Raw genomic sequence first — 9,305 nt, 5'->3', positions numbered from 1 at the left:
GTTTGTTGGAGGAGGGCCTGCTTGTTTGTTCCAGCCACCCAGATAACTCAGTTGGTAGATCATGAGACTCTTAATCTCAGGGTAATGGGTTCCAGCCCCATGTTGGATGCCAAATGAAGAAGGACACTTAGAAGAGGGCCTACTCTAGCTAAGAATTTAGAAATAGATGATTATTTATTTAAGGGTAGACTTACAAATCAAAATTCTCTGCTTGAACAGAGACCAGAAAGTAAATCCTGCAGTTGGATACAGAGAGCAGAGGCATGCTCTACATTGGCTTATATACTATAATAGGCCATGCCTCAGTGGGTGGGTAACCACTAGCTTAAGACTTCCTACAGCACTAAGGCAATACCTGCTTCCATAAAAGAACAACCAGGTGCCACCCAGTAACAGGAACACCCAAGTTTTCTTTTTGGCCTAACATTTCAAAGCCCAGAAACATACACCCTCTTTTCAGCAAGAACACCCCTAAAAAATCAGTGAATCAAGGGTTCTGAACCTTAGAAATACTTTACCCTAACCTCTGCTATTATAAAAACCCTGCCCCACTGGTTTCAAAATTTTTGATCATATCAATAATTTAGAGACATGGAGAGCCCGAGTTCAAACTTTAATTGGAATTAAAGGCCAACCATTGACTGGCTTTATACAGATTTTAATATTGCTTTGAAACTATAGATCCTTTGTGTAACATGGTAGCCCGCAAAATATTGTCATTCAGCTTATCAACTAAAGGTTTCATTAGTTAGGGTCTGCTTACTTTCATTCAACAATATTTTACCATTTTCATTCTTCACATCTGTAATTGGCTTTATTCCTAAATATTTCAGTCTGTTACATAACATTGGAAATGAAATTTTAATTTTTTTCTTTTAGAATTTCTTTTAAATGATACACTGTATACAGAAAGATAATAATTTCTGCATTTTGATTTTATAATCTATAATGTTAAATTATTTATAATTTCTAGTGAGTTTGTTTATATGTATATCTGAGATATACAGTATGAGACAGACATGGAGGTTTTCATTCTTTGAGAATTATATAAACACAAATGCATTTTGATTATATCCAGCCCTTGTATCATCACCCTCCAAATAATCCCAGAAGCCTCTTCCACATATCCTCTCCCAAATCTTTGACTTTTACTTTTTCCCATTTTTACTTTTTTTTATAACCCATTGAATTCAGTGAATGCTGCCTGTACATGCAGAGCTGTAGGGCCATCATTAGAACATGAGCAGCCTATCAATGGCCACATCCACAAGGAAAGCTGATTCTTCCTTTCTTAAAATCCATCAACTGCTAATAGCTCCTCAAGAAGGGGTAGAGACTTATGAGGCCATCATCCAACCATGTTGATACTTTTTGTATTTTTTACAAAATGTCACTCTGTAATATGGTGCCTTGGAACTCACTGTGTAGACAAGGCTGTCTTTGAATTCACAGAGGCCCTCTACTCTTTGCTTCCCAATTGCTAGTATTAAAGGCATGAGTCAACACTCCTGGACCTTGCTGGAATTTTGACAAGCTTAATTTTGTGGAGATAACCACAGTTGTTGTAAGTTTGTAAGAACAATGACCATGTCATATCCAGAGACAGAATTTTAGGGTATTTTTGTATTTTTTCATCTGCTTCTTCTATGATTATTTCTCTGTGTGGCAATTAATACAGATATCCCATTTAAGGCTGGGCATTTATAGTTACGTGTGCTTAGTACATTGGGCACTTACATTTATACTGCACTTATCATTGCTGACTCAAAAGAAAAAAATTCTCTGAACAAAGTACAGAGTACTACTAATCTGTAGAGATAAGCATAGATATTTAGAAGGTTATATAACAGCGTGACCATTTACCAAAAGAACAACAATGCAATCTTATGTTAGACCTAAGGTCACTATAGTCATAGGTGTTAATACACTTACAGCACCAGGCATAAATTCTCCTCTGTGGAGTAGAAGACCTAAAATCCAATTGAAAATCAGTTGTTTATACCATATCCTTCACACCAGCATTGCACCAGGGGTCATCTTGTGTTGCTCATTAGTGTTGTCATAAAACTCTTCATGGCTTCCCCCTTAGTAGCCTGAACAGTACCTTCCAGTGTTATGAAAACTGAACAGCAATTTGGAGGTTTCCTGGTCAATTTGAAAATAATTATTTTTGTTCTGAAGCCCTGTGATATCTTCAGCTTAGGGGCTGGCCTTATAGTAATTGTGGATAAACAAGAACAATGGCAATAGCTTGTGTTGTTCTTGGGAAGTCTGGGACCTCCCTGACCAGTAGCTTGTAGGGTATCCCATTCCTGGAACATAGCTAATGGCCTTCATGAGCTTCACTGTTCCTCTGTGAAGAATAGCTAAAACGATGTAAATTTCAAATTGACTTACAAACTTTTGTGTTTCCATAAGATTTCTACATGCATTCTTAGTTTCAGCTCACCCATTCTACCTCTTCCTGTTGCCAACCCTCTATCCCCATCCTTTCTTAAAACTAACATAATTCTTAGTTCAGTTACTATATATTTTTATTCCAGATTTCTGTTTAGTTCTATTTAGTTTCTAATTCTTTATTAGCATAATTTATCCATGTATTTCTTCTCTACAGTTGTTTTTTCTCTGTTGTTTCAGTGAATATCTTTACCATAACTTTTAAGGATTCTGTGTCCAAGAACTGGAGAAATGGTCCAGTAAATCAATTGCTTTCATGTAATCATGAAGATCAGATTTCAGAATCCTAGTACTTACATAAATACCTGATAGGTATGGCATCCCATCTACAACCCCATTGCATGTCAGGTGAAGAGAAAGGACCCCTGGAGCAAGCTGGCTAACTAGAATAATGATATCAATGAACTCTAGGTTTATTAAGAGACTCTGGCCCAGTCAATAAAATAAAACATGACCAAAAAAGAAACTTTGTATTAAACACTTATCTTCATGTGCACACATATGTTGTGTACCTACACATATGTGAACACTCATTTTCACACTAACACATACCCCATACACATGCAAAAAAATCATTTGCCAAGCAGTTCATACATATGTGATGTGTTAGTTTCTGTATTCTTTTTTTCTCTTGTTGGACCATATGCTCTATAATTAGGGCTTCTGAAAAACTAGTTCTACCTCTCTCTTTCTTTCAATGGACTCTTCATCTGTTGTACATTTACAACAGTTTGAGTTTATTTCTTTCTCAAATTGAGTTTCTTGACTCCTCTTTGTACTGCCTACTAATAAACTGTGCATCAAACATGCTGCATTCCTCTCTTATCTGTGGACTCCAAACTGGGAACATGCCTATAGGCAATCCAGATATGGTAAGATGAAGACAGCTCTCAGGAGTCCAGAAGCCAACCTGAACATTCCATTTATGCTATTTGGTTTGATTTGTTTGTCTGAAAAAAAGGGGCCCATTTGTGATGACCATGACCAGTTGTTCATTCTTCATTGATAGGTCCTGGTAATAAATGTCCAGTGGGTCAAAGACAAAGAAGATAGAACAGATAAGACTGAAATATCTTAAAGAAACTGTGTCTTATAGCAATCAAGCTTATTAAGAAACACAGTATCTCACATACTATTTTTAGGGGAGAAATGGAACAGAGTCAGAAAAACTATTTATTACACATGGGATGAAGTCAGCAGGAAGCTAATCAAGCGGTCATGCACAAAGGGAATATAGATCATCTAAAGTACAGAACAGAACACACAGAGGACTTGGGATGATAATTCCTATCTTTTATGAGGAAAAACCCATGGTTCCTGGAAAAAAATGTTAAGGTCCATGAGTTGTTGGCTCCAACTGCAGACTGGCCTTACAAAGTTTAACCCTGGGCAAGTAAAAGAATTAATTTTCTTTTATCCTTTCAGTGGGGTTTCTGAGAAAGTCTTGGATAGGTGTGGCTCTCAACAGTGTGGTAGATTTCTATTTAATCTCCAGGATTAGAGGGGAGACAGCTGCAGTTGCCTACCTCCTTCTCTATAATGTATCTCCTTGGTTATAAAATGGGCTGTGGTTGTCACTTCCCAGCTAGACTCCAGACTTCCCACAGAGGTTTTGTGTGCTGTATAGCAATGCCTAAAGCAATGCCTCTGTGGAGAATGAGGTGTCCTAGCTTCCTGGATAGCCATTCTGCTCATGTCACCCTTTTTATTTTTAGCCTAAAGCATATGACCTTATCCCACAATTATCACTTTCTGAATCATATTTTCACCTTCTTACATACAACTATTAATTTATCACATCTGTTTTTACAAGATAGAGTGCTATTTTTTACATTTTTGTTCATTTTTCTTTATATTCCAATGCCCATTATTAACCTTGAAGAGTTTGGTATCATAATAGGCTTCTAGTTACAAACTTGTCTTTATTTCTTATTGAGACTGTCAATATTGCTTTTACTATTGCCAAACTCTAAAACTCTGGATTATTTATAATCATTCAGCATTTGTCTTGCTTTGATTTAATATTATACTGTTTTCATGTGAAACTACATTGTAATCTCTTTCACTCATTCTCCCTGTCCATCTATTGTCTGTCTCTACACCTATTTTACTGTGACAAAAATCAAGATAATTCTGAATTCTGAAATGTATTGTGACAAAATAGGTAATTCACTCACATACAGACGTAGCAGACGTAGACACACTAATTAAAAAGTATTTCTCTAAAGCAGCATTTCTGTGAATGTTGACTAGCATGGGACTGGTATGGGAGGTCTGTCTGTCTATGTGTTGCATTTATTGGTCAATCAATAGATAAACTGCCTTTGCCTGTTTATAGTTCAGAACTTAGGTAGGTGGAGAAAATTGGACTGGATTCTGGGAGAACAAAGGCAGAGAGAGGAGACACCATGGTGCTGCCAGAGTCAGAGAAGCTGAAACTTAGCTGGTAAGCCACTGCCATGTGGTGATAAACAAATAATAGAAATGGGTCAAATTAAAATGTGATAGCTAGCCCATAAGAAGTTAGAGAGAATAGCCCAAACAGTGTTTTAAATAATATAATTTCTGTGTGATTATTTTGGGTCTACCATAGCCAGGCAACCAGGAACTAGCAAGACTTCTCCCCCAATAAATTGGCATGCCAATGTGTTGTACTAAATCCATGTAAAACCTAATAAAGCTTGAAAAGGAATTCAAGACACAAACAATGTTTACCCTCATTTTTTGGGGGGGGGGGGCAGGCAGTAGGCTGCAACTCCTTAAGAGAGGTTTTCCTGACTCAGATGTAGCAGGAAAAAAAATGCCATGCCTTTTTAAAAAGGCAGTTTTCTGGGCCATGCTGCCAGTGCAACATCTGTCTATGGAGCATATAAACGGCATTTGTGAGCCCAGATGTTTTTGTGCCCACTCCAGGTCAGGAGGAATGTAGCTGAGACCATACCCATGGCTCAGTGCTCCCTGCCTGGTCAGGGAGTGGGATCAGGTCTACTAGGCTTGCATAGGCAGGAAAGCATGGCAGATTGCTCTGGCCATACACAGAGATATTTCCAGGCCATGCAGTGTGCTGCAGGGCAAACTTAGTTTTTACTCAGAAAAAATTAAAGGGTTTATATGTCGCATGTTGCTACCCAGAGTTTAGGTGGTAAGGATGGTTCCCATGCTGAAGTCCTAGAGCCAGAGGTAAACTACCTCCACCATATTTAATGCCTGAGAGAGGCAGAACCAGCCCCCAGGGCCACTGAGACTAAGATGCTTAGCATTTTTGGTAAGCAGAAACACTTCTGATCAAAAAATAATTACAGATATGCAATAAAGACAAATCCAGATTTTAAAAAGACCTATAAATGGGTCACAGTGTTGAATAAATGTATATAGGCTTGTGAGCAAAAGAAACGAATATAGAGAGTTATGAAAATAAATAAATTGTTTAAAAAATAGTCTTTAAATAAACAGAGTACAGATAGTCATAGATTAAAAGGAATAAAGAAAAAATAAGCTACTTAAAGATGAAAAATTTACAGACAATATGGATTTATATATATTATTGTGTCTTCTTTGAATTTTTTTGACTGTGAAAGAGCTAAGTACAGAGAGACATTTCATTGTATGGACTGCTAATTTAAACCAACATAAAGGTATCTTGATTCCAAAATTTGAGTCTAAGGATATGTTGTTTTGTAAAAGAGGTTCTTCTTTTGTTTTCACAGAAGATAAGAACCTGTAGATTGCTTCAAGACCAATATGGTTTGATGGAGCAAGATCCCCTGAAAGGTTGCTGTGAATACACCCTCTAAGAAAATATTTCACCCAATAAATATCAGGAAGCAGTTTGGAGAACCTATGTCAAATACCATGGGCCAATAGGCTAATGATGGATGCCTCAATGGTATAGAAGAACTGTGGGTACTGTCCAGGCAGTGAGATGTCTCTTTCAATTTTAGAGTTTTGGAAGTTTCTTACAATGTACCTCCTGTTTACTTGGGTAATTTTATATTCTTCTGGAGTCTTTGATAGAATTGAAGAGTACATAGTAATAATATAGTTTTTCTTAGATATGATAAGAAATAAAGTAGATATAAATATTGTAACTATAATTCATGCTTGACATATGTTTTGTTACATGTAATTTTACTATGTTAAAGTTAAAACTTTCTTTTTATTTAAACAGAAAAAGGGAGATGATGTTGACCTTGCCTCTGTATGCTGTGATTACCATGAATAAAGAACTGCTTTGAGTCTATAGCATAGAAGGGTGGAGCAGAGCAGAGCTAGGTAGGCAGAGAGGACTGAACTGAATCCTGGGAGAAAGGAGGGCAGAGTCAGAGAGAAGTCATGGAGCCACAGGAGACAGACATTAGGAACTTTACCCAGTAATCTGCAGCCACATGACAATATACAGATTAGCAGAAATGGGTTAAACTAATATAAGAGTTAGCCAATAAGAAGCTAGAGCTAAAAGGCCAAGCAATAATTTAATTAATACAGTTTCTCTGTGATTATTTCAGGTCTAAGATAGCCGGGCTGCTGGGAACCAACAAGCAGCCTTCCTCCAACATATCCTCATTGTGATGATTATCCTACAAGTCATGCACTTGAATGTAAACCTATAGGGAAAGGTAGTAGAATAAAGTCACAGCAAAGTCTTTGTAGAGAAAATACTGGCTAGGGAAATAAATGAAACAACCTTGACTCATTAGCTAAACACCTCAAACTGTGAGAAATTTGCAGCACAGTATACTGGCCTGCCCTTGGGGACCTGACAGTATATGTCCTTAGCTGCAGGCACAAAGAACAACTGTGCACATTCTCTATATGTCATTTTAAAATGTGGGTCTTGCCTGCTTCCTATATCTCTCTCTCTCTACCTCTCTCCTCTTTTCCACAGATCCAGTCTCCAGAGGAGTATTCCCCCTACTCCCCCACTTCCCATTCCCTTTCCCTTAATATAAAGCCACTCCATGTGTGCTATATTGCATGACATATTTCTCTCTTGAACTATTTTTTAAATTACAGAATTGGTTTCCTGACCAGGAATTGAACCCAGGACATGGTAGTGAGATGGCTAAATCCTAAACACTAGACATCAGGACCAAGGCTGAATATTTGAGAGATGAGCCTTCTCCTGTGTTTTCCTGTGTTCTGAGCAGCCTGTAGCTGCTCTGAGCACAGGACCGTGATGTCAAGGTAATGGTTTCTGGTGAGGCTCCCCTGAGTACAATAAAGTTGGCATTCTTGGCATGCCTGCACAAGGATGACCCATGGCTCTATCTCAGTCTGTGTGTCTGTCTGTCTCTGTGTGTTGTTTTAATCTCCAATGGCCTTGCCTGACTCACAAACTGAACCACACAGTAAAGCAAAGAGTGAATTGCAGCTGTATAAATTTATAGGGTTATTATAGGTATGCACCCTTCTCTGGAAGTTCTGAGTCAGTATTTATTAATGTACCTCACTATGACTTCAACTGGTGGCAAAAGTCTACATTTAGTTTGTTTATCAAAGCCCTCGAACACACAAGATCTGCCTGCTTGTTTCTCTGAGTACTGGAGTTAAGCTATGCAACAACATCCACCTGGTGACCTGGCTGACCATGAATTTCTTTAGCCTACTTTTATTATTTCAGTTAGTTATTTAAGGCTTAAGGGATGATGTACATATATTAATAAATGGGATTTTTGTTTTAGGAGTAGTAGAGAATTGCACTCAAGTGTACAATGTAAACCTCTTCACAACATCTTTCTTTTCCAATTTTTCACCAATGTTTCCAAACATAAGGGGAGGGTAGCTTAATGTGTGGTACTCAGAAAATACAAATAAATGAGAATATGAAAAGAAATTTTAAGTTATTTGCTGGATAATTGTTGTTGGAGACAGTTTAAAGGAATGAGTCTGTTCATGTTCACTTTTCTTCTGACATCCTTCTCTCCTTCACTAACTGGAGATTTCAAATAATTGTTTAGAAATACAATTTTAGGGAATTGAGCAATAACTCAATGTTTGAGAACACTTACTGCTCTTGATTATGGCATGGATTCTGTTCCCAGAAGCCATAATGGTTTCTTAAAACCCCTGTAATTCTCAAGGTTTTGACACCTTCTTCTGACCTCATACACTCACCCATGTGGTTCTTTAGGGTTCCTGCTACATGAAAGAGTCTGCCAGACTTTCTGCAGGACACAGAAGTGACTGACTAACTACCAATATCAGCTGAACTGTCTTTGAAATATCCCGCTTCATGGAAAAGTCTGCTGCATACTATGGGCCTGTAGATTGAAGATGGACGCCCCAATGATACAGAAAATCTTTGGGTGACTGTCAAGGCAGTGAGAAGTCTCTGTCAATTCTAGAGTTTTGGAAGTTGTTTACAATGTACTTCCTGTTTACTTAGGTAATATTATATCCTTCTGGAGTTTTTTAAAAAGTTGAAAAACATAGTTATTATTATAGATTTTCTTAGTTGTGATAAAATATAAAGTAGATATAAATATTGTAACTGTGATTCTTGCTTGATAACTGCTCTGTTGTATGTAATTTTACTATGCTAAAGTTAAAGCCTTCCTTATGTTTAAACAGAAAAGGGAAAATGGTATGGGAAGACCTTCTGTTTGTGTGTTTCTTTCATTGGTTAATGAACAAAAAACTGCTTTGAGCCTATGGCTGGGAAGAACAAAACTAAGCAGGAAAAGCTAGGCTGTATGCTGGAAGAAAGAGGGCAGAGTCAGAGAAGTCATGGAGCCACCGGAGATAGATGCTGGGAAATAAGAAAAGAAACCTTATAGAACCATATATTATAAGATAAATTTTATATCTGTATTTTCTGAGTTTTACTAAAATATCTAACAGATATTTTA

The sequence above is a fragment of the Arvicola amphibius genome, chromosome 2 (genome assembly GCF_903992535.2).
Source record: "Arvicola amphibius chromosome 2, mArvAmp1.2, whole genome shotgun sequence".
NCBI classification, from domain to species: domain Eukaryota; kingdom Metazoa; phylum Chordata; class Mammalia; order Rodentia; family Cricetidae; genus Arvicola; species Arvicola amphibius.
The sequence above is the reverse complement of the archived record's forward strand: the minus strand, read 5'-3'. Positions refer to the sequence as shown.